The sequence below is a fragment of the Miniopterus schreibersii genome (assembly GCF_964146895.1).
Source record: "Miniopterus schreibersii genome assembly, chromosome: 4".
Classification (NCBI taxonomy): domain Eukaryota; kingdom Metazoa; phylum Chordata; class Mammalia; order Chiroptera; family Miniopteridae; genus Miniopterus; species Miniopterus schreibersii.
Window position 1 is genome coordinate 61,787,706 of NC_138105.1, and position 24,893 is coordinate 61,812,598.

General features: G+C 42.8%; 1 protein-coding gene across 6 annotated transcripts in view; it reads right to left on the reverse strand.

Annotated features, from left to right (window-relative positions):
* Positions 1–24,893, reverse strand: part of EXTL3 (exostosin like glycosyltransferase 3) — a 97,735-nt gene that overhangs the window by 52,094 nt on the left and 20,748 nt on the right. The window contains exon 1 of one of the 6 annotated variants that reach the window (XM_081135855.1): positions 766–1,180. The exons of 3 other annotated variants lie outside the window; for them this stretch is intronic. The gene's annotated coding sequence lies outside the window, so the exon portion shown is untranslated. Of the gene's footprint in view, positions 1–765; positions 1,181–8,245; positions 8,265–24,893 lie in introns of those variants that run through there. 2 more of the 6 variants (XM_081135852.1, XM_081135854.1) reach the window with 2 other exon arrangements.

Here is a 24,893-nt window from a genome sequence, read left to right on the forward strand (position 1 = left end):
TTGTACTATCCTCCTGCAGCGCGCGTCGGGTACTCGGCTAAGATTTCAGTCGTGTAGACATGCACTCTGCAGCCCAAGCAGCGCCCGGCCCGTCGCTACAGAGCCCGGGCCTGGGCACCAGAGCCCCAGATGCACTAGACAGCAGCACCTGGACCCTTCCACAGGCAGCGGCTATTCATCATGAAAGGAGGGGAGCCTGGCGATGGGAGCCCGAGAAACAGCAGCTGCAGGCGACTGTGTGAGCGCAGCGCAAAGCAGACGAGTGTGCGCACAGGGAAAACAGGAGGGGGGAAGCGGGGAAAGCCCCTTCATCGACAGCAGATGCTCCACACAAGCCGTTGGACAAATACAGGGGGGCGAAGGAAGGGTGGAGGGCTTCAGGCGCATAAGAGGCTGCACAGCTGAAGCCGAGCTTTCAGAAAAAGGAATGGAAGTGGGTGCGAGGCAACCAAACCGGGGGCGTGTGGGGGTGGGGAGGTCATGTTTAAAGCCCCACCGAGACCCGTTAACCCTCCTCACTGGTGGCTAAAGCCCCGGAGGCCCCCTCCCCAGGCTCCCAAGCCATCTGGGAAGGCCTACTCCAAGGCTGCAAGCCCCTCCCGCGCTGGGCAGCAGCCTCCCATGGGCTCCGGCGGCCCCGGTCTGCCTGCTGCCCGGTGCCCTGCGCGGGGGGCCAGCCCCGAGATCCCTACCACGAACCCCTTCCGGGCCGCCGCCCCCCGCCTCTCTCGGGGCTCCCGCCGCCGCTGCCACCAGGAGTCCTACCGGCTTCCAGTTCAGGGACGAGCAGCTGCCGCCTCCCGTGCGAAACTCGGGTTCCCAAAAGCCGCTCTCCCCGCCTGCTGCCCGCCTTCCAGGCCCCGCAGGGTCCTCCGCTCCCCCTGCCGGCGGGCAGCCATTTCCGACAAGTGACTGCGGAACTTGCCGAAGTGCGCCGGGCCGGAAATGGCCGAACCGGGCGCTCGGGAGTCGCGGAGCGGCGGCCTTCGACACTTTCCGGACAGCGCCTCGGCTCTGACGCGAGACTGGCCGGGCCTGGAGCCGCGGCCCTGCCAGGGATTGTGGGAAATGCGGCGGGAAGCTAGGGCGCTGCGGGGGAGCGGGGCCAGCCCCGGAAAGGCCGCGAGGGCCTCTCGGAAAACCCCGCACAGCGGGCCGAGAACACGCTCCCGGCTGCTCTGGACCGGGTTCCCGCTCGGGAGCCTCGGCCGGGGAAATTCACGTCTGAAAATAAACCCATGCCCATAGGAAAGGCCCTCCTAACTGAGCGGGCTGGTCTCCAGCCATGGTCTGCACTTTTGAAACGCTGTGAACACTTGCACACGCACACGCAGGCTGTGCAGCAGGAATGCTTAGGGGGAAAAACACCCGGGCTTTGCAAAAAACAAGAGATTCATCCAGTCGTGTGGCAATAATCAACCAAAACTGAGAGGAACCGTTTGAAAAACTTAGAGCCAAGCCCTGTGAACCAAAAAGTGCACATATTCTACAGTCCTAAGACACCATGTGGCTGTCTACCTCCCCACTGGCAAGGCTGGGACAAGGCTTTTTGGAGAACTGAAGCGCCGGGGATGGATGAATGAACTCGAGCAATCCTGAGACACCCTCCCTGATCATTATTGTTAACTCAGGAATGAGTTAAAGCCATGATTTAAAATCTGTAGCTGCACTATAATGTAAGATCAAATTGTCTTCAGTGTGCTGTGGGTTTGTTTTTTGTTTTGTTTTGTTTACATGTTTTTTAAACCCCAAAGGGAAGGGCTTCTACTCCAGGGTTTTGTAACCAGGGAACCCAAACCACACCAGGGCCTGGAGAAGCTGGGGAGGGCCAAGGCCAAGGGCTGGCTCCTGTCCCTGTGCTTGGGTGGTCTGGTGCTCCAAGGGACGGCATCCCCCAGCCTGGCTCCACAGCCGCCACATCCCATCCACACACCCTTCTCCGTGGGGCCCAGGCCCAGGCTCGCGCTAGGAGGCCCACAAAACACCGCAGATTGCTTCATTTCCCACAGGGGACAGTTTGGACTAAGGATTCCATTTGGAAAACAAAACCGTCAAGAGCCTAGCAACCTGTTTTCCAGAGCACACTCATCTCTGTCCCCATCAGCCCCTCCTCTTTCTGATCCTCCCCTTTGTTCTCTCTTTCCTGACATCTCCTTACTCTCCCCCCTCCCCTATTTTTCTTTGCGCTCACACCTCAGTCTCTTCTCTTCCTTCCCCTTTATTTCTATAACCTAACTTTGAAACAAAGTCCCACCACCGCCACATATGTACGAAAACAACCACTTTCTAACTTTTACCCCTCTTGTTGAGGAAAGTCGGAGAGAGGGAAGCAATTTTTAAAAAATCAAAAGCATTCCAGGAAATGAACATGGGGGAAACTGTTGCCAATATCCTGAATTGCCTAAGATTCTCTCTCTCTCTCTCTCTCTCCAGTTCGTCTTCTTGGCTTCCCTCCAGAGGTCTGTGCAGCAGGCACAAGCCCGGCAGTGTGGGCGAGACCCAACGGGAGAAGCCAGGAAGAATTACCAGGTGCTGGTTCACCGCCCCGCTGTGCTTCCAGGGCCTGCAGACAGCTAGCTGCTGCCTAGAGGGCCCAGCCCGAAAGTCTTACGCATCTGAGTGACTTCACACATTGTTGCCCCTTACGTCAGTTTATTTTATTCTATCGACAGTCCACCTTTAGGAAGGAAAAAGATACCCAACCAAAACTTGGTGTGTCCTTAAGTTCCCGGGAGCCCGGCTGCTGCTGACCGCCCTCCGCCTCCATGGTATCTTGTGAGCCTGTCTCCACCTCCCCTGATTCTCCTTCTTCCTCTCCAACAGTTCATCTCTCCAACTGAACATGACTTGGGCTGCCTTCTTTTTTCCTCTCCACACTCTCTTCCTTGCCCGTTTCAATCAGCTTCCTCGCATCACCACCTCCTCTAGGCAGAACCCTCATGAGCTGCCACACTCTAGTCCCTGTTTTCCAGTTGCACGGCAGACGTCATCCCGTCAACACCCCATTAATACATATCTTGTGAATACTTAATTGCCAGGCAATACGCGAAGCCCTTCATAGGCACTGTCTCGTTTTAATCCGTACAGCGAGCTAACTGAATAAAGCGCCCAAGATCACAGAGTGAGATGCAAAGTACAGATGGAACTCCAAGTCTTCCTAACTTCCAGAGGCAATATTCTTGACCAGAAAAAAGTCGGGTTGTCCCACCAGGAACTTAGTATATGCCACACTGAACTCATCTTTATCCCTTCTCCATCTGCCACTCCTCAAAATGCCCTTATTTATCACGGTGTTACCATCATCTTTCCTAACACAGAAACGCAAACCCTAGCACCATCTTTGACTTCTCTCTTTACACCTCCCTCCCCCCATTAAATCAGTTTTTAAACTTAAAAATCCTTTACCTGTGATATCTCCTCTGCAGCCCCAAAACTGCTTCCTTAGTTCAAGTCCTCATTACTGCTCTCCTGAACTGTTGCCTTAATATTGCAGATTCTAGCTTGGAAAATACAATCACATTTACAATAGCTCTCCTCAAGAAAGCAAGCTAAGGCAACAGGATACATGATGAAGCTAGTCTTCACTGGTCTCTCAACAGTATGACTTTTTATGACGCTTACTGTCTCACTTTGCATTCTGGAACTTAAACTAGCTTCGCACTGTTTTTTGACAGTCATACATGTAGATATTTATCTGCTTCAAGGAAGCAGAAAAGAGCAGAAACCAGTGTGCCTTTGGTACCAAACAACAGTAGCCTACGGGGTCTTCTCTCTAGATCACAGTCATAGGGGCTCAGCAGAGCCCAATCTCCTTCTTTTGGTTATATATCATAAATTCCCAGAAAAGACATGATTGGCCTTGCTTAGATTCCCTTCTCCATCCCTCAATCAATGAGCTCTGCCGAAGCATGCATTTGGAACCTCTCCTGTATATAGGGCTTTTTCCCCAAAAAAGGAGGCATACACCGTTCATTTGTTCATTCATTCCATCAACAAACAGTTGAGCCCCTATCAAAATAAATCAAGGTTCTTTCATGTATACAAAATGTTTAAAGTAATAACCTGTCCTCATATCATGAAAGTCACAACATAAAATGATAAGAAATCAACAGCCCAGCCAGGCGTGGCTCAGCGGTTGAGCATTGACCTAGGATCCAGGAGATCAGGGTTCGATTCCCGGTCAGGGCACATGCCTGGGTTGTGGGCTAGGCAGCCGATCAATGACTCTCTCATCATTGATGTTTCTATCTCTCTCTCTCCCTCTCCTTTCCTCTCTCTGAAATCAATAAAGATATATTTTTTTTTAAAAATCAACAGATAAAAAGCATAACAATATTCATCCATAAGATACCATCAAGGAGGGTGGGACGGGATGGAATGGGTCATTGGGGGGGAAAAAAAAAAGAGACCATCAATTCAATCATATGTGATGAAATATAATTCACCACACCCTACATATACCTCTTGTGGTAAAAGTAATTAGTAGTCACGTATACATTTTCAACAAAACAAGTTCATAGCAGCACCATTAGGAACTGACAAAGACAGAAACCTGCCCAATGTCCATCAGCGGTGAGATCAGGTATAGTGTGTTCACACAATGGAGTACAGCAATGAGAATGAATGCTCCACAAATATATACGATATTGATGAATCTTACAAACAATGTTAAGCAAAAGAAGCCAGACACAAAAAAGTACATAGGGTATGATTCCATTAATATAAAATATAAAAACAGACAAAACTAATCTACCCTTAAGGAGGAGTGACTAGAGGGGAGTAAAAGGAACCACATGGGTGCTAGTGATTCTCTGTTTCTTGAGCTGGGTGCTAGTTACACAGGTGTGTTCAGTTTGTCAAAATTCATTAAGCTGTACACTTACCATATCTTTTTTTCTATAGGTATATTATCCTTCAATAAAAAGATTTTTTTTAAATAAGTAATTAATGGTCAAAGCAAGCTTTTAATCACCCTTGAACATTCTCACCATGATTATCATTGAGTTGCCAATTATTGCCATTCCCACCTCCACTATTATACCACCTTCTTAGAGACCCTAAGCCACCATCGGCCTTTGGAAAGAGCCACCATTCTTACCACATGGCGTCCTCCCCTCCAGCACCAGATGACTGGACTTCCTCTCTCCTGGAAACTTGGGAGCAAGACACTGTGAAGCCAAGTCAGGTGATGGAGGGTGATTCATCTAATAACTTGTATAGATTTGGAGGAAAGAATTTCTGGATATATGCCCACTGATAAGCTAAGAAAGCTGGTCTGCGGAAAACAGAGCCCACACACAGAAGGAAACAAACCAAACTGTGGGAGATGGAGGGAGACTCGACCTCAAAGGCTGCTCACTTTCCAGTTCTTGTACACATGTGTTCCAGCTGTCACAGGGGAGCCATGAGATTGTTCATGTAGCCTTACTAAGTAAAAGCCTTACTATGTAAGCTAGTGTGAAAAGGTTTCTGTTTGTGGCACATATCATTTCATTTAGTTCTCTAGGAACCCTACACAGTAACAAGTCCCATTTCACAGATGAGAAGACTGAAGCCCAGAGAGGTTAAGTAACTTGCCCATATCACACACCTGGTAAGTGATGGTGCCAGGATTTGGTCCCAAGCAGTCTGACTCCAGAGCCTGAAATTTTACTAACTATACTACATGGCAATGCAAGAGAAATGCTGAAAACGGCAATGTGAATTATATGCTGCACTCATGGATTTAACAGAGGCATCTGATTTTGTTTTAAATTAATTCAAATGTATAAAGCATACAAAAGATTAAAAGATTGGCTGTCTAAATAGGTTGGTAAGCATTTCTTTCTTTCACAAGGGAATTATAGTTTGAGTTAGAGATGTTAAAGAAATATAAAATGCATATAGTGTGACCAATTATATATTAAAGAAGACTGTTCTCTTACCAGGAAATTGTTTATTTTACAGATTTTAAGCAAAACACTCTCTTACAGGGTCCCCACTGATTACCTACTCTTCTCAAAAATGTGATTATTCAGGAGAAGGGGATTTTAGCCCTATGGAAGGAGAAACTGATGATAAAAGTTACTTCAAGTCCTAGGGAGGGAGGTGCCAGTGGTCATTTTCCATGGTGAAAGCTGCCAGACCCACAATCCACGCAGCCAGTCTTTCTAGTCAATCACAACCAAGCCATTGTTGACCCCCAGCAACCTTCAAAAAGTATGATTCAGGAATTACCAGTGAGTTTAAGTCAGACAAGAACTTGTCTATCTGTAATGCTTTGATTTTAAAAGATAGTGCTGACAGCCGCTACATCAAATCCTTATTATATAAAAATGATTGAGCAATCTGTGGCTTATAATTAGAACAATGCATGACAGTTTCTAGATTAGAGTTCCAAGGTTACTCTTCTCTTCGGTCCATCAATACCAAAAAGACAAAAGGTCACCTTCTAAGCCTCCACAGATAGCACTCATTAGCCTACAAAATGGCTCACTCTGAAAGTCCTTGTTTTGAGGTTACCGTTTAAAAGAGGCTGTTTTTTAGTCAGCAAAAGGAGGGACATTTTGGGTGGTTTGCATATAATTTGTAGTAAGAATTAACATAAGCTCTAAAACAAAGCACATATTATTGTCAAAAACGAATTTGCTAACTCACCACCTCACGTCATAGTAAATTTTGTATTAGTTTCACATCAGAAAGCCCAATTCAAACCTGTTATCTACATAAAATATCTAATCTGTAATGACCAATTACAATTCTAAAAATTAGCTCTTGTCCCTGAAATATAAGGTATCTGTCTCTAAGGTCCCTCCTTCCTTAGAGAGCCTTCTCCCCTATGAGTTTTTGTTCTTTGCCCACCCTGTCAGCACAGCTTTGCAAAGGTAGTCACGTTTGAGGACCAGTAGTTGTTAAAATGTCATCAAAATTTCCTAAGCTTGCTCTGGGAAGTTCCAAATAAAGATACAAATGTTTCCAAAGGCAACCATAGAGGCACCTAACACTTACCCTACATTATGCCAGTGAGTAGCTAAAATGCGTTCAGTTAGACACAACATGTCACAACATGGCATGTCTGACTGGTTGAAGAACTTAGTGTAATGAGAGCTATAACCAGAGAAAAGAAGAAAAATTATGCAGAGTGTTGATGGCTGTGTTCCAATGTCATATTTATATGCAGCTCTATGACTCCAGGACTGTCACCAAAAAAAAGTTACCCATAGTTTTGAAAAATCAACAGCTCACTACTTTTATTTAAAAATATCTCGTGTAAACAAAGCATTCTAACTGAAAATTGGCAAGATGTCACAGAGGTACTTAAAGCACATCAATTAACTTCTTAGTTAACCAATTTGACTTTCAAGTCAAAACTGAAAGTAATCATGATTCCCAAAGTAATCATGCTAAAAACTTTCAAAATATATAACTTGTTAATAACATATGGAGTTTACCTATTTAAAAAAAAACAAACCTGTAGTTTCTAACAACCATATTTTCAGAAGAAAAATGTGTAGATTTTAAACCAATTCATGAAGGTTTACAACAAGATTTTATTGAAAAGAAAAATTTTCTGATTTCCTAATTGTTGCTCAAAATTATTTCTCAACCTCCATGGTGAGAGCATGATTCTAGTAGGACCCAGACAATCCCAAAACAAAATAAATATTAATCCCTTCAACCCAAGCTTTCAGCCTTGCAAATGTTATGCCACAGGTCAAAAATGGAACAAAATAAAAATGTGATCACATTTCTACAAATCCATCAATGCTCGGGTCTAAAACTGACAACCCAAAGCTCATCTCTCATGTACAGTATCAGATATTTCATACTCTTGTAAAAAGGGACATATGTGATTACATTGTGCAGGTTATGAAAAAAAGAGTATCTATAAAGTGAAGGTGATTATTTAGAAAAAGAATGGCTGACATAAATGATGAGTATAATCCAAAAATATGTTAACTATGTGAAATATACTAATTAAAAATGAAAATACTTTAAAAGTTCAAATACCACTCTGTACTTGTATTACTTCCATTTAACTATGATGCAATGATGCTCAATATTTTCCTCTTATATTTCCTATTTAATTAACTTAAACACTAAACATCTAAATATTAGTAGGAACACCAATTAATAGCAAAAATATCATAAAAAGTGATACATTAACTATTTGCCAACTCTGTGGTTTCCTTCCAGCTCAAGAGCAAAATTTTATAAAATTGCTCTGTTCATATCGATCATTTCCATTTCTTCTTCTTTCACTTACTTTGAATGGACTAGTATGTGTTTCCACATGATTCTCATAGTCATCTCTAAAGGTACTAGAGCATTCCATGTCTGTCTTAGTGGTTCCTGAATGACAGTCTGTGGACAAGGACAGGATGAAGTTTTCATCAGTTCACAGTTAAATGAGAAAAGCAAAGGCAAGTTAGTGAGTTTTTAATAAAGCTAAATTTATTCAATTGAAAGGGCTGTCCTTTATTTTGAGATTATGTCTTCCTGCCGTTCTTGTGTTAAATGTGTTTTTTATTAAATTATAATGATGGTAAGTGGCATCTTTTTCTTTTCTTTTTTAAAAATATATCTCCATTGATTTCAGAGAGAGGGAGGGAGAGGGAGAGAGAGATAAAAACATCAATGATGAGAGAGTCATCACTGATCGGCTGCCTTCTGCACGCCCTCGACTGGGGATCGAGCCCGCAAGCAGGGCATGTGCCCTGACCGGGAATCAAACCGCAATCTCCTGGACCCTAGGTCGATGCTCAATCGCTGAGCCATGCCCGGCTGGGCGGCATCTTTATCTTCCCTACATAAAGCAATACTGAAACATACCTATTTTGCCCCTCCCTCGCCAATTATTTTTTATATTACTGGTCCATTAAATCTAAAAATTGGCAAACTACCAGTCTTCATGGCATTTTTAAATATGCACATACCCCCCCCCCCACACACACACACGTTTTTGGAAAAACTCCTATGATGACCAGACTCCAAAATGTCCCCAATGGTCCCTGTTCCCTGGCATTCATACCTTCATGTAGTCCCCTCCCACCCTGTACCAGGGATGGTCTCTGTGACCCATAGAGCAAAAGTGAGGGTATGTCACTCCTGAGATTAACTTATACAAAGCATTTCAGCTTTCACCGTGGTTGCTCTCTCTCTCTCTTCAATCCCTCACTCTGGAAGGAGCTAGCTGCCAGGTTATGTCACCAGCAACACTCTGGAGGCCCCTGTGGTGAGGGATGGAGCCTTCCTGCCAACAGCCTATGAGTGAGGCTGGAAACAGAACCTCCAGCTCCAGTCAAGCCTTCAGATGACAGCAACCTCACAAAAGACCCTGAACCAGAACCACCCAACTAAGCCAACTCCTGAATTACCGACCTACAGAAATTGTGAGATAATAAACAGTTGGGTTTAAATGACTAAGTGTGAGGTATTTGTTATGGAACAAGAAGTAACTAATGTAACTTCTCTGTTCTTTTTCAGCTGCAAGATGAACAGCTCTCTAGCCCCAGTGTAATGCCAAAACCGCTTCACATGTGTATGTGCCTATGTTGGGGGAGAGAGAGGATTAGCAAGGACTGTGGCCTCCATTACCCTGGCTTCGGTTTATTTACACTGCTTTTCTCCTCTGTTGCTTTTTCAGCTTTTCCCTTACCAACTACAGTACTCAGTAAACTAGATAATCCATCTCTAGCAAGGGAATCAATTCTACAGGTTTGTAAGCTTAAAGGAATCATTCTATGTAAATATGGTATTTTATGATATTTTAGAAATCTGGTAAATTTTTACTGACAGATTCCCTCACCTTAGCTGTCAAATCTTTCCTAGACCCATCCCTACCTCCACAGAGGGGCATATCTCATAGACATTGAGAAAACAGAAGCTACTGACGTGACCTCTTAAATTCCCTCTTCCTACCTTTAAACCCACCTATAAGTACTGAGGTGAAAAAAATTATTATTGTAGCTAATGCCAGAGTACCTCTTAGGGACAGAAAATGCCTTATTGAGGACGCTCCTGTGATAATGACACTTGAAGTACGGAAGAAGAAAGTTTGACTTACAATAAAGCTGTGAAACAATGAGATAACTATACAGATTACATTTTTTTTAAAAAAAAAAAGACCAAGAATATGAGGACTGAAAGAGAGCAAAGAGGAGAGGAAATGAGAGGGGGGTCAGGAGAGCTGCGGCTCACATAACAGCGTGGGAGGTTCAAGCTTGGGGAGAGAGTCCCAGAGATGGGGGAGCTGAAAGCCTGTTTAAACTAGAAATATCTGTTACTGGGCTTAACATTGTTTGTGTTGCTAAGGATCTGGAATCCCCTAAGCCTTCAGTAATATCGTACACATGACAAATGCCTCATGTGAGTGATTTTGGGGTAAAATCAAGGAAAAAAGATGAGGGAGGAGGCGGGTCTGAGTTCCACAACATGGTCAGTGTGGGCCCAAGGAATGAGTTACAACTGAGATGAAGAATTCAGGGGAAGCAGAAACACAAAAGCCAAAGAAACCGTACGATGAGCTTCCAGGAATTAACAGAAGTCTTGGCACAGAAATTCCCAATTGATGTGAAATGGGGACTTAAGCCAATTTCACTTACATCTCTAAAAAGAATGCTACCTTATTTTTTTTTAATATATCTTTATTAATTTCAGAGAGAGGAAAGGAGAGAGAGAAACATCAATGATGAGAGAGTCATTGATCGAGCCCGCAACCCGGGCATGTGCCCTGACCGGGAATCGAACCCTGGTCACCTGGATCCTGGGTCGAAGCTCAACCGCTGAGCCACGCCCGGGCGGGCAAGAACGCTACCTTAGCTGACACCTGGGCCCACATTCATGGATTCTTCTCTCATGTGTTCTGGCCTTTGACAAAGAAATGTTCAAAACTGGGCACTCGGGGTTTTTTTAGTTTTTTTAATGTGATCTAATAGCCATCCTCTAGACCTTGATCCATCAATATTCTCTCTTTGATAGGTATAGGCAATATCCTCCTTACTTGGATCTCCCCCCGCCACTTATACACAGACTCGGCCCAAACTACCACCATCTTACAACACCAGCTGTGAACTCAGGAAGACTTAGAGTCCTGGTTCTACTATGTACTTGTGGTATAACCTTGGACATATTGCTTAACTTCTCCACACACTCTCGGCTATACTTCCTGCATCAGAAAATGGTGATAATAATAGTACCTACCTCATAGGAGTATTGTAAGGATTATTCTGGTAATGAGCGTGAACTGTTAGCCCCAGTGCCTGGCAAATAAACAGTAAACCCTCATGAACGTTAACTGCTATCATCACCTTCCTTCACTGCAATCCTTGAAAGAGTAATCTCTACTCTATGTCCACTTCCTCTACCACTATTCACTCTGTTATCCCCAGAAGGCTGGTTCCTGCCAATCTCCCGAAATTGCTCTCATTAAGGTAACCTCATGCATTAATCCCACTGAATCTTTTCAGACCTCCTCTTGGAATTCTTCTGCATTACCTGGTAGTCCTGGTCAATGGCCTTGAAATGGTCTGATCTTATGACACTGCTCTCTTTCCACTCCTTCTCTTTTCTTCACTAACTCTCCTTTCTCCGTTGCCTTTTACTTGTTAGTGTGTCCAGGACTCTGCCTTAGCCACCTCTGTTCTCACTCAGCACTCCCTGAGTAAGCACACCCATGACTTCAGCACCCATAACTCTAACTTGAACCTAGACTTTTCTTCTAAGCTCTTGAGCCAAACTGCCCGCTACGTATCTTGTACTAGGTGTTTCGTAAACCTAGCCAACCAAACCAAATTTACAGAGCCTGTTACAAAACCATCATTTTCTCTACCTTCCCCAAGTCTTTCCTTTCCCCAGTAATCATTTTCATCATTAACATCAGCTGTTATCTTTCCTGTGTCCCTTGTCCAGTGTGTCCAACTGGCTATCAGACAATGCTTCCTCCAGAATCCTACGGCTCCCTCGCAGTCCCGCTCCATCCCTCATGACCCCACTGTGATTCACAGCGGGCTTAAGAGTCACGTGGACCTGGATTCAAACAGTTACTATGCCACAATCTTACTGTGACTGTTCTTGGCCAAATTACTTAACCTCTCTGACCTCAGGTTTTTGTGATCATTAAATGAGATATCATTTGCAAAATGGCTGGCACATAGCAGGAATTCAGCAAACATTCCCTTGCATCCCCTCCTTCAGGTCTTCATCACTTGGTGTAATGCAATATCCACCTAGCTGGTCTCTCTAGCCCCTTCTGCTCCAAATGGCGCTAGAGTTAATTTTTCTAGAAAATAAATGTGATACTATCATCTCTTTGCTTTAAAATCTTCAACATTTTCTTTTTACCTATGGAACAAAGCTTGAATTCCTTAATATGACAAGTTCCAACTGCCTTTTTGGTCCCTTCTCTCCCAGCCCAGTTACCCCCCAAAAAAAAAGTGGCTGTTCACCAGCTACTTCTTGTACATACTGGCTTATATCTCATACATCCTGATCCCTCTGGTTGTAATTCCCTTCTCACACCCAAGTTCTTTTGTTCCAACTGGCAAGCTTTTTCATTCCCCTAAAGGCTTACTTCAAAAGCTGTCACTTACATGGCAACAAAAGCTCAGGCAACAAAAGCAAAAATAAGCTAAAAAGCCTCTGCATGGCAAAGAAAACAATTGATAAAATGAAAAGGTGATCTATAGATTAGGAGAAAATATCTGCAAACCATGTAACTGATAGGGGTTACTATCTAAAATATATAAAGAACTACAACTCAGTGTCAAAATCCAAACAATCCAATTAAAAAATGGGGAAAAACCTAAATAGACATTTTCCCAAAGACAACATATAAATGGTCAACAAGTATATTACTCAACATTACTAATCATCAGGAAATGCAATCCAAACCACCTCATGATATGATCACCTCACACTTGTTAGGATGGCTATTACCAAAAAGACACAAGATGACATATATTGCTGAGGGTGTGGAGAAAGGGACCCCTTGGAGATTGCTGATGTGAATGTAAATTGGTATAGCCACTGTGGAGAACAGTTTGGAGGTCCCTCAAAAAAAAAAAAAAAAAAAAAAATAGAACTACCATAAACTAATTGTCTATCAATGGATAAATGGATAAAGAAATTGTGGTATTATATGTATGTAAACATAGACAATGGAATATTATTAAGCCTTAAAAAAGAATATTCTGACATTTGTGACAACATGGATGAACCTGGAGGACATTATACTAAGTGAAATAAGCCAGACACAAAAATTAAAAAACTGCATGACCTCCAAGTTAGACAGACATGAGCAGAGCAATGACGATGGGCCACATACAGAAACTCACCAGGCAGAAAGCCCCAGACACCTAGCAAGGGGCAAAACTGGGAAAACAAGAACCTTGTCCCCGGGGTAACCTGTCCTCCCCTAGCATACGGCTGGTCATGTGGTTTAGACCCCCTGAGCGTTTCCTCCCTAAAAGTAACATCTAGGCCTCAGTTGTACTTCAGCTCTAGGCCCAGAAAAGCAGCAAAACCAGACAAGTGGCGCCATGGCTGCCCCAGGACCAGCGACACTGACTAATGACCCCCTGCCCTGGCACCTACCAATCAGTGGAGACCACAACCCTGAAAAAGCACACCTGGAAAGCTGATGAATATTCTATTGAGACACTCCCCTAAGATTTCCACCAGCAAGGAAGAGATTAATACACTCAGGACAAAGGACCCAGTGTACGCTCCCCAACTGGGGTGCATGCCAGCGCCATCTCCTTCCCCTTTCTTCCCTCTGAGGGGACCCCATGAGACTTGCAACCAGGGGACCAATGGGCGGCAGCAGCCCCTGAACCTGTCTCCAAGGCCCCTTCTCTCTCTGACTTCTCAGTGAGCCAAAGCAGCCCAGCCTAGGCTCTCCTGCTACCTCTTCCATGCACCTTCCTTCTTTCACAGCCCTAAGTATATTTTTGTTGACATCATGGACCCAATACCCTTTGACTCAGTGCTGTGTAGCCCCGTTCCCCACCCCGTTTCCCTTAAATAAATTCAATTTTTCTTCATTCGCCATCTGAGATGGCTATTTTGCCTGCCCGTCCGTGCACCACCAACTTTAACCTTTCACTCCCTAATGTGTGGAATCTAAGAGCGTAAAATACACAGAAGCAAAGAGTAGAATGGTGGTTGACAGGGGCAGGGAGGTGGGAGAAATGGGGACTTATCGGTCAAAGGGTACAAAGTTGCAGTTATGTAGGATGAGTAAGTCCAGAGTTCTAACAACATAATGACTACAGTTAATAATACTGGATTTAATGCTGGCAGATGGCGAAGAGGTTGGATTTCAGGTGCTCTTAAGACAAAGAAGGAAAAAATGATAACTATTTTGGGTTAAGGAAATGGAAATGTTAGCTAGCTTGATTGTAGCAATCGTTTCAATATGTAGACGTATATTAAATCATCATGTTGTACACCTTAAATATACCATTTTTTGAATTTATTTAATTTTATGCTGTCATTTAAAGGGTGACACTTATTCTTTACTGGTTTAGATTTTGTTAAAAACTATTCTATACATGTACGTACACATATGAGCACACAAAAAGGGAGAGAGAGAGAACATTGTAACAAATGTGGATGTGGTAAAAGGTTAAAAATTGGTGAATCTGGGTAAGAATCATTTGAAAATTACAAAAAAGTTGTAAAACTATACAGTTCTGGCTTTTATGTAAATCTGAAATTATTTCAAAAGGAAATGAAAGTATGAGGCAATGTAACCATGAAGTAACAATCAAACCAACCCAAACTGAGGAACATTTTACCAAACTGGCCTGTGCTCTAAAAATGTCCATGTCATGAAAAAACAAAGGAAGTTAGGAGGGAGGGAGGAAGAGGGGGAGGGAGGAGGGGAGGGAGGAACAGGCTGAGGAAATGTGCTCATGATCAAAGGAGATGAAAGAAACATGACAACTGGGAGCATTTGAGATCTTATTTCCCAGCAATTGTCGTAACCTTTGGCTCAAATAAACTCATAAAAGAAAGGGGAGGAAAAAGAAGCGTGACTATGAAAGGCAGTGTGTAAACCTGCGTTTGATGTTAGATTGGGGGGAAAGCTGCTGTAAAACGCATTACTGAAACAAGTGCTGAAATGTGAAAATGGACTCTTTCTAACGGCATTATAGCAATATTAAATTTCCTGAATTTAGAAATTGCACTGGGGTTCTATGTCAGAGAACATCCACTGTTCTTGAGAAAAACATCCTGAGGTATTTAGGGGCAAAGGATGATGACGCCTGCAACTTTAAAATGTTCCAGCAAAATTAACAGCAACAATAATAATGTGGCGGTGGGGTGGGACGTGGATCTAGAAAGAATACAGCAATGTTAACTGGGGAGTCTGAGTGAAGGTTTACCATTCTTGCGACTTTCCTGTAAATACAAAATTTTTTCAAAACAAAACGTTTTTAAAAAATCACTTAGGTGAAACCTTTTCCCTCTCTCTCAGAGAGAATGAATGCTGCCCCCCTAAGCTGCTGTAAATGTTTTTATTTTTACCCTGAAATGCTTAGATTGGGTTGTAATTGTTTAAGCGGTTGTCTAATTCTAGTAGATTGAGAGCTTCCTGAGGAAGGAACCTGAATTGCCCCTAGGGATTTAAGAATGGGAGGAGCATTCTAACTCCAGGCCACTTACTGTTGCTGGCTCGGTAGGACTGGAGTCCGATGCTACAATTTGAGCGCACAGCAAAGCACGGCTGGGCATCTCGAAATGAGAACCAGAACAGAAAATAAACCTTTGATCTGGAGCGTTTTATAGGACTGGAGTTAATTTAATCAACGCAGTGCTCTGTCCCTTTATGGAACCTTCTGCAGGCAAAGCTGAAAGCCCGCGGCTAGGCCCAGGCAGGTGCACAAAGGTGCCACGTTTATAAGGGAGAGTTGCTCACGAAAGTTAGAGCCAAATTGCTCTTGATGACTGGAATACAACCCCCTGATGTTTGTCTTATCACTTCCGACACGCATATTGCAGGAGGGTAGCCCCATCCTTGGTTGGACAGAGGTCTGATTATAAAACCCACAGGTTAAGAGCTCAAAGGGCTGGACCATGTAGGAGAAACCATGCTCTTCTTGTTCTGATGAAGGATATAGGAAACACTCCCCCCACCCCACCCCACCCCCAGCTTGGAAACGGCTTCATCCTTCCATCTGCCCACTTTCCTTCTCAAGGAAGAAAAAAAATACTTATATGGTTGATGAGAGTAGCTACAGGGTCATCACACACTCACTGTGCAGGCAGCTTTTGAATTTCTCTTTCAGAGATGTCTGTCCCAATGGCCGTATGTCTTCTTCTCTCCTTCATGCCTTAACGGATAAAACAGTTCCCAGTGATTTTTGCCTCTGACTAGGCGGAAAGTTTAATTCGTGGGAAAAGAAATGGGAAGCCTATTTTGGTCTTGAGTCCAAGCTACATTCTCCAGAACATCTTTAAGCAGCAAGAAAGATTATATTTATATGTGTGTGTGTGTGCATATATATATATATAATTTTATCTTTATTATTGACAGTATTTTCCCCCATTGACCCCCTCCACCCCACCCCCGACCCTAAAGAAAGATGGCATTTTAATCCTGGTCTGTTTCCTCGAACTATATCATCTGGTCCGGGACTTGGAAAAGGAAGGACCCTCTCAGAATCTCAACAGTATTTTGCTGAGCTTTGGATCTTAGTGCCTCTTATGGTGCTTTGTGCTGTGATAGCCCTCAATAAATTTCTGTTGTACTCACAGTGAGCTGCTCACAGCTATCATCCGAGTGGTGGTGGCTGCTTTTTTAATCATACAAAGTGATTTTTGAAGCTTCTCTAGTTTGTCTGAGGGCGCTGAGGCTACAAGGAAGCAGGCTTTAGAGAGCAGAGGAGAGCGAGCTGTGTCTTTGTTCCTCTCTCTGACTGCATTACCAGGGAGTGACATCCCAGGGGAGCTGTCAGACAGCTTGACAGCAATTCCAGCAAGAAGGTGGCAGAAACACAATTCTAGCAATAATGATCAAACATTTTTTTGAAATTTCCCTTTATCCTTGAAATGCCTTGTGTTGCTGAGAGCCTATTCATTACCCATCAGTCATCTGCAGCGAGTCATCTCTTTTTGTGTCTCTGCATGGGGAAGCGACAGCGCTGGAGGATCTTGGCAGAGACAAAGGCTCCTAGGCACAGTGGGGGAGTCGAAAGGTCAAGTAAACAGCAGCTCAGGGAGATAGGAGATAAAAACACAAAACAGAAGGAGAAGCTGCAAGAAAATCATCTTACTTAAAGGGGCTTTGGTTTTTGAGGTGGACACCACAGCCCTTTGATATTTTTACTGTGACCATCCCTGGCGCCTCCTTCTTCCTTTTGTACCGTTCCTCTTATCTTGTCTGTGCGTTTCCTTCATTAATCATCCCTTTTCTTTCCAGGATGTCCAATATTTCTGTGTGTCTGCTATAAACATGCCCAAGGTGTTTACATCCCCAGAAACTTCAACCTACCCTCCAATGACCACTCTCTAGCCTATTCCGGTGTTGGCCAGAGTGTGGCCACAGGCCAGCAGCAGCAGCACTGCATGGTAGTGCACTTCAAATGCACCTCTCAGCCCACCCCAGACCTACTGAGTCAGAATCTCTGTGGGGGGGGCCCATGCTCTGTGTTTTAGCACCCTCTCCAGGTGATTCTGAGGCACACCGATTTGAGGAGTGCTGCCTGGACTCCACGTCTCTGCTTCTTACCCCTCTGGATTGCCTTCCTCAGTCCCCTCCATAAACGTACGACTGATAGTACTTCAGTATATCAGTTACCACCAGGTCTTGGAATAGCGTGTGCTGTTTCACAGCTTTGTCTCTTGGCACACGCTGGTGCCTGATTCCAATATGCCCTTCCTTCTACATATCTTCCCACTTCAGCTTGTCTTCCTGGAAAACTTCTCTTTTGGGAAAAAAAAATTGATTTTAGAAAAAGGAAAGAAGAGGGAGATGGAAAGGGAGGAGGGGCATGGAGAGAGAGAGACATCGATGTGAGAGACACATTCAAGGGTTGCTTCCCTTATGCACCCCGACCAGGAATCAAACCCACGACCTTCTGGTGCACAGGATGAGGCTCCAACTGAGCCACACTAGCCAGGGCCATTGGTTGCTTCTTATATGTGCCCTGACCAGTGAGCAAATCCGAGACCTTGGCATATCAGGACGATGCTCTAACCAACTGAGCTGCCGGCCAGGGCTTGAAGATTTTTTTTTTTTTAAACAGAGCCAAGGAAGCAGTAAGTCCTTTGGTTGCTGACAATAATAATAAGTGTGCTCAAATACTGTTCACATTTCACGAGCTTCTTTAACCTAATCTTCAGAGATTCTGTCAGCTGACAGAGGTAAGAAAATGCTAAAAGGCACAACCACAATAGCAAATTTATTTGCATGAGTCTCCTCTCTCTCCTCCGTGTCACAGCATTTGAACCACAGGAAGTATAACCTGCGTTTCAATGGTTCAGCAATCCAGGTTTGCCTGTTCTATGCTTCTCAAAGAAGAACACTAATTCTTACCTTCTCTAATGCACCACTAAAGGACACCAAAGTTCTTGGTGATCATGGTTTGTTGCCTTTTTCACTTTTTGCTCAATTTCAAGACACACATCACCACCGAGCATCTTAACTGCAAACAGACTGGACCAGCGGTTCTCAGGTTTTGAGTATGCACCAGAATCACCCAGGAAGCTTGTTACAGTGCAGATTTCTGATTTAGTAGGTTTGGGGGAGACACACCAAACTTTTACAGTTCTAACAAATTCTCAGGTGATAATGATGCTGCTGGACCAGACACTACACTTTGAAAATGAGACAACCTGTACCACCGAAAGGGCCTGACCTGGTCTGTCTGAAGAAAGCCATATTGTAACGAAAGCAAAAAATCATTATAATTACGCACTTCAACAACCTCCGCCACCGCCAAGCGACTTAAGGGAGGAAAGCGTCAGCTGAGTGTGGATAAGCTAAGTGTTGGAAAAGCAGGGGGAACGTGGGTCCTAAACTGTTCTCTGAAAAATAACTGCAGCACACACAAGCCACTCCTATAATTCCCATCCTCCTCGGGTTCCAGTGGGAAGAGGGATTTTAGCAACTACGACTCTTATGACTCTTTTCTGGTTCAGTGACTGACGCGTTGGCATTGGGTGAATCTGAGGAAAGGATCCAACCAGTTTTTGAAGCAGGAGCTGTGGTGCTGTCAGGAAAAGAGCTAAGGATTTCCTCTCATGCTATTCTCCCCGCCTTTACGCTTCTGAAAGTTGAAGGGAATTAAATACCATTAAATACAAAAATAATGGTATCCCAAGCGGTATTTGGGATGTTAATCTTATGTGTCAATTGGACAGGGTTGGGGGGTGGAGGGGGTTGGGGGAAAGGGGGAGACAGGGCCCAAGGCCCACATATTTGGTGAAACATGATTCTAGGTGTGTTTGGGAGGGTCTTTTTGGATGAGATTAACATTTGAATCAGTAGACTAAAACAGATCGCCCTTCCCTGTGTGGGTTGGCCTCGTCCATCAGCTGCAGGCCTGGATATAACAAAAAGGCTGAGTAAGAGGAGCTCTTTCTGCCTGCCTGCCACCTGCCTGCCTGCCTTGAGCTGGCACACTGATCTTTTTCCTGCCTTCAGACTCAAACTGAAACATTGGCTATTAGTCTCAAGCCTGTAGGCTTTTGGACCATTAGCCCTCCGGGGTCTCTGGCTGTCGATCTTGGGACTTCTCAACCTCCCTAACTGCGTAAGTCAATCCTTATGATGAATCTCTTTATGTAGATGTATATGCAGATGCTCCTCGGCTTATGATGGGTTTACATCCCAATAAACCCATTGTCAGTTGAAAATATAGTAGAGTCAAAAATGCATTTAATGCACCTAACCTGCTAAACATCATAGCTTAGCCTAGTCTATCTTAAATGTGCTCAGAGCCTACAGTTGGGCACAATCCTCTCACTGCTGCTGCCCAGCATCATGAGAGAGTATGGTACCACATATGGCTAGTCAGGGGAAGACCAGAATTCAAAGTAGGGTTTTGACTGAATTCAAATCACTTTCACTCCATTGTACAGTCAAAAAACCCTAAGTCAAACCATCATTTGTTGGGGACTGTCTGTATGTATAGACACATATATCGGGTGTCCCAAAAAAATGTTTACACACACTTTGAATAATTATAAAGGCAGTGTTTATTAAAACACATTTCATTTTCAAAATTGAGTTATCAGCTGTTAAAGTGTGTCTACATTTTTGGGGACACCCTGTACATATATGTGTCTATGTGTTTATCTTCCATTGATTCTGTTTCTCAGGAGAATCCTGACTAATATGACACTGGACAAATATTTCTTTCTAAATCACCTGTTTTCTGCTTTTACTTCTACTTCACTAAAGCAGCACTATTTCGAACACCTCTACCAAAGTCCTTTACAGGATGTCTGTAACTTGACATTTCAGTAGAGGTGATTCCGACTCAATGACTCATTGACGATTTCAGCTCTGTTGTACTGTCAGTCCTGGACCTGAAGTCAGGGTTGGGACTTGCTGGAAAAGAAGCACGTTCATTTTGACACCCACTGTAATATCCTAGGTAATGTTGCTTTTCCTCTGCTGCTATTATCTGAGAGTAGAGAAGTTAGAGATGATATCAAAAGCAGAAACATTTGAGTCTCCATGATTTCCAAGAATCCTACTCCACTTCTGTCCTTTGTCTTCAATCTTCTGTGTGTTCCACTACAAAAATGGCAGAGTATTCTCTATTTACCCCTAATTTTGTAACACACACAATAAAATGTAATTTTACTTTCTACTGAGTATCGGCTTTGGGAATCCATTGTAATGGACAAGCAAACACACCCACCTTGTGGACAGTGCTGAGGTAGAAGACTGAGCTAACAGTGGGTCAGGGCCCACCTGTATTTTAAAAAGGTAACATTTTTTTAAAAAGTAATATTTTCCTAATTATTTTCTTCCTCTTTTCCCAGAAGGCTAGTCTCTTTGTAACTCTTATGCACTAAGCAGCCATATTCTTGAGTCTACATTTTCAGGTTTAGGGAGAATCTGGATCCCAAGTGTCTGGGATCCTGTGACAAGACTATGACAGCCATTTCCTTGGCCCTGTCACAGCCAGGAAAAAAGAGATGACCATAGCCTCTATCTGCAATGTGCTCCACCAAAGGGAGGTCTGAGAAAGTGCTCCTATGAAGTGGAAGAGATTAGGGGTTTCAGTAAATAGCGATTGTTCTGCATGGTACGAGGCACCAGCAGTTTTAGGGAATAGAATTCCAGATATTCAACATAAATTTAACAATTTAGCTGTCTGAGATATTGTTGAGATGAATGAGCAATTCTCCTTTCCTCCAAGGGCCCTTCTTCCACTTTATGGAAAAGTACACCCTCACTGACCCTAGTCTCACTATGGCACATTTCCCTGGGCCCCCAACAAAGAGGGTTGGAACGACCAGTGTTGGTGCTGAGACAACAAATGACTGCAAGGACTGAGTAAAACATGCTTCTGCAAGTCGGGGGAGTTCCAGCTCTTTGTGTTCAACAAAACTGAAGGAGACCCAGTAGAGTTGCAAACTAATGGAGCCTTAGAAATAAGTGCTTACATTAGATCACTATAGGATTTTTTAGCTCAGAATTAATTCAAAGAATTCACTGACAGTGCTGTAACAGAATTCTTTTCATTTCTGTCTACTTTTATGTGAATAAGATCCCTCTGCTCTTTCACTGAGAAATTGAATTGAAGCTGAACCCTGAACCACTCAAGTAGTGAGTAATAATCAAGCCCAGATACATAAACTAATTGTGATAAAAGGCCCATCTCTCTTATTAGGGGATAGATTTCCAGTAAAATGCAACTTTATACTTCGTAATAATTTACTAATTTGAAATATATATTATTGTTTTGACCAAGTGTGTTACTACTAATTATAATAATTCTACCAGAAGAAATTATTCAATGATCATAGAACTTAAATTCACAGGAAATAAAAATATTAATATCAATTTATACATTTTTTGTTGCAGTATAATAGGGTAACCAATAAAAAATTTTCAAGCATAAAAATGTACATGAGAAAAGTCTGTGTGGAAAGTGAAATGGAAATTCAAATTCAGGGGAAAAAGGAATGATAAAAATTTCTGATGTTCATTTAAAGGAGAGCTTGTTCCTGTATTGTTTTAATGTGAGTATCAAACACTATTAGTCTTCTGTATACATTTAAAAGAATAATGTAAAAGTTTTGAGTGTCGTACACATACATATATATGCACACATCTGGATCTATATATATTTCAGGTTAAGGCTCTATAGTTTAACATCTGTAGTTTATATATATATATATGTTTACATTTTATATTATATTATATACAATATATTATTTATATAATCTACATATACAAAATATATGCATGTATTATTTATATAATATAGGTCTTGATAGGAATATACCTAAATGTATAGATACATATATTGCTATCTATGTATGTATTCATTTACGCACTATACATATATTCATATTAAGGCTATTTAGGTGTGTATATTTTAATATATATACACCCATTTACATGCATACATACCTATATGTACATTTATATTTATGATAAAGCTTTATATTATAAATACATGAACATATTATGTATATATATACACACATATACACACACACATATATTTATGTGTATATATATGTATCTTATAATATAGCCTCAATATGAATATGCTTTGTGGTGAGACTGTGCAATTATATACAATTACCAAAATTCATCAAACTGCATAGTTTAAGTTGACATATTTTATTGTATGTAAACAAAAAGCAAAGAAAGAAAAGCATCCCCATTAAAATAGGAATAGGAAGAAATAAGAATAGAGGGCTATTTCTTTAGTATAATTGATAAACAAATATCTGTGTGTGTATAAGGGCTTAACACACACACAGATGTGTACATATATATTCAACAATTATTTCTTAAGGTCAATATTGACCACACACTATAAAATATGTACTTTACAACTATGTAAACTTATAAAATTTTAGATACAGACTGTAAATGAGTGAGGGGGCATGTAACTTTACAGAATTCCTCTGGAGAACATGCAAGCCAAATAGCTGGAAGACCACTGAACACCAACACAGGATAATGCATATGGGTGAAGCCAGTATAGGAGAAGCTGCGAGAACAAAGAAACAATTAGTCCATTTCTCGCTACTGGGATGTAGGCAAACTAAATTATAGTGACGGAATGTTTACATACGTAGTAGAAAGAAAAAGTTTAAAAGCAGCTCTTTGTTCTCCTGCTCACTATGGGGCAGGTGCCGGCACGTGCTGAGGAAAAGAAGTGATGGGACAGGCACGCGATTAGACTTGCTGATGCGGAGTCACTGGATGAACCTGGATAGGAGCCCACACTGAGGCAAGAGAATCTGTAAGCCCAAATCACAGCGCCTCATCTCAGCATTCATTCCATAACTGCTTGAAACAGGCCTCATAATAACTACGTTGGGGGAGAAATCAGTTCAGTGGAACTCGAACCAAGTATAAGAACTTCTTATCATTAACGTTTAATTGGCTTATTCTCCCAAATCACATTGAAAACAAATTTACTGTGCTCCTACGGTGCCATGTTATATTATTTATTTTGAATGCAATTCAAAAGTAGTAAAATGCTTGGCCCTTGCTCTCAATAAATTTGCCTCCTAGTTGGGAAGACAACTTCCAAATTAAAACAACTTTAGAACAATTCAAAGCAACATGTAAGTAATATATAATAACCCCCCAAGAGAAATAAGCATCCTCATTCTTTCTGGGTGGTAGTATAAATCGACACAACCCCCGTGGAAAGAATCTGGGGCACAGAGATCAAAATCAGAACTAAATATCTCCTTTGACCCAGTAATTTAACTGCTAGGGATTTCTCCTTCTGCTTACTTAAGAAATAACTTATATGTACAAAGTTGTTCACTGCAGCATCATTCAAAATCACAAAAGATTGGAGAGAGCTCAAATACCCTTGAATAGAGGACTGGTTAAATAAATCATGCTACATATAGAGTGGAGTATTTTGAAAGTATAAAAATGCATGAGGAAGCTTTCAATGCACAGATATGTTTAAAACCCCGAAGATATATTAAGTGTGTGTGTGTGTGTCTGGGGGAGCCAGCAAGGTGCAGAAAATGTGTATACAATACATCCTTTTGTTTACAAGAAGGGGAAAACAAGAATACAGAATATACTTGTATTTGCTTAAATATTCATAAGTAAACTGTAGATTAGAACACACAAAAAAGTAAAAGCTGATTACTTGCAATAACTTGCCAGAAGGTGAAGGGGGGGGGAGAGGAGGGAGAGTTTTGCTCTATAAAACACAGATACATTTTTAACCACGTGAGTATCTTCCCATTCAAAACAACTAAGAGAACAATAAAAAAAACAAACATGCCCTCAGGAGGCCTAGCTCACTGAGGAGGAAGCTGGTTTCTGTGGGACTCCTCTTGCCACCACCCTGTGGAGCCTGGACTTCAGCTTTGGCCAACTCTGCCAACAGCAGGGAAATGGAAAAGAGAGGAGAGCACAGTGTCTGCACTGGCAGCACTGGGCTGTTTCTGCGGGTGCCATCGTGTCCCAGGGTTTCTGAGTCACTGCCCGGCAGACATGCCTCCCTGCCAGGTACCTCTCCCTCACCAGAGCCATTCCTCCCGTCATCAGGATGCTCATGACCAGCCATCCGCACCAGTTACCAGAATCCTCGAGCAGCTGGCTTTAATTTTTGCTATGGGAGGGCAGGAGGAGGAGGGCAGGGTCGATTAAGTAAACTTCTATTAAGGGAGGAGTGAAGCACTGGAGGTCAAAGAGTCTGGGACAGATGTCTGGCTGGCGGCCAAGTCAAGCTTGG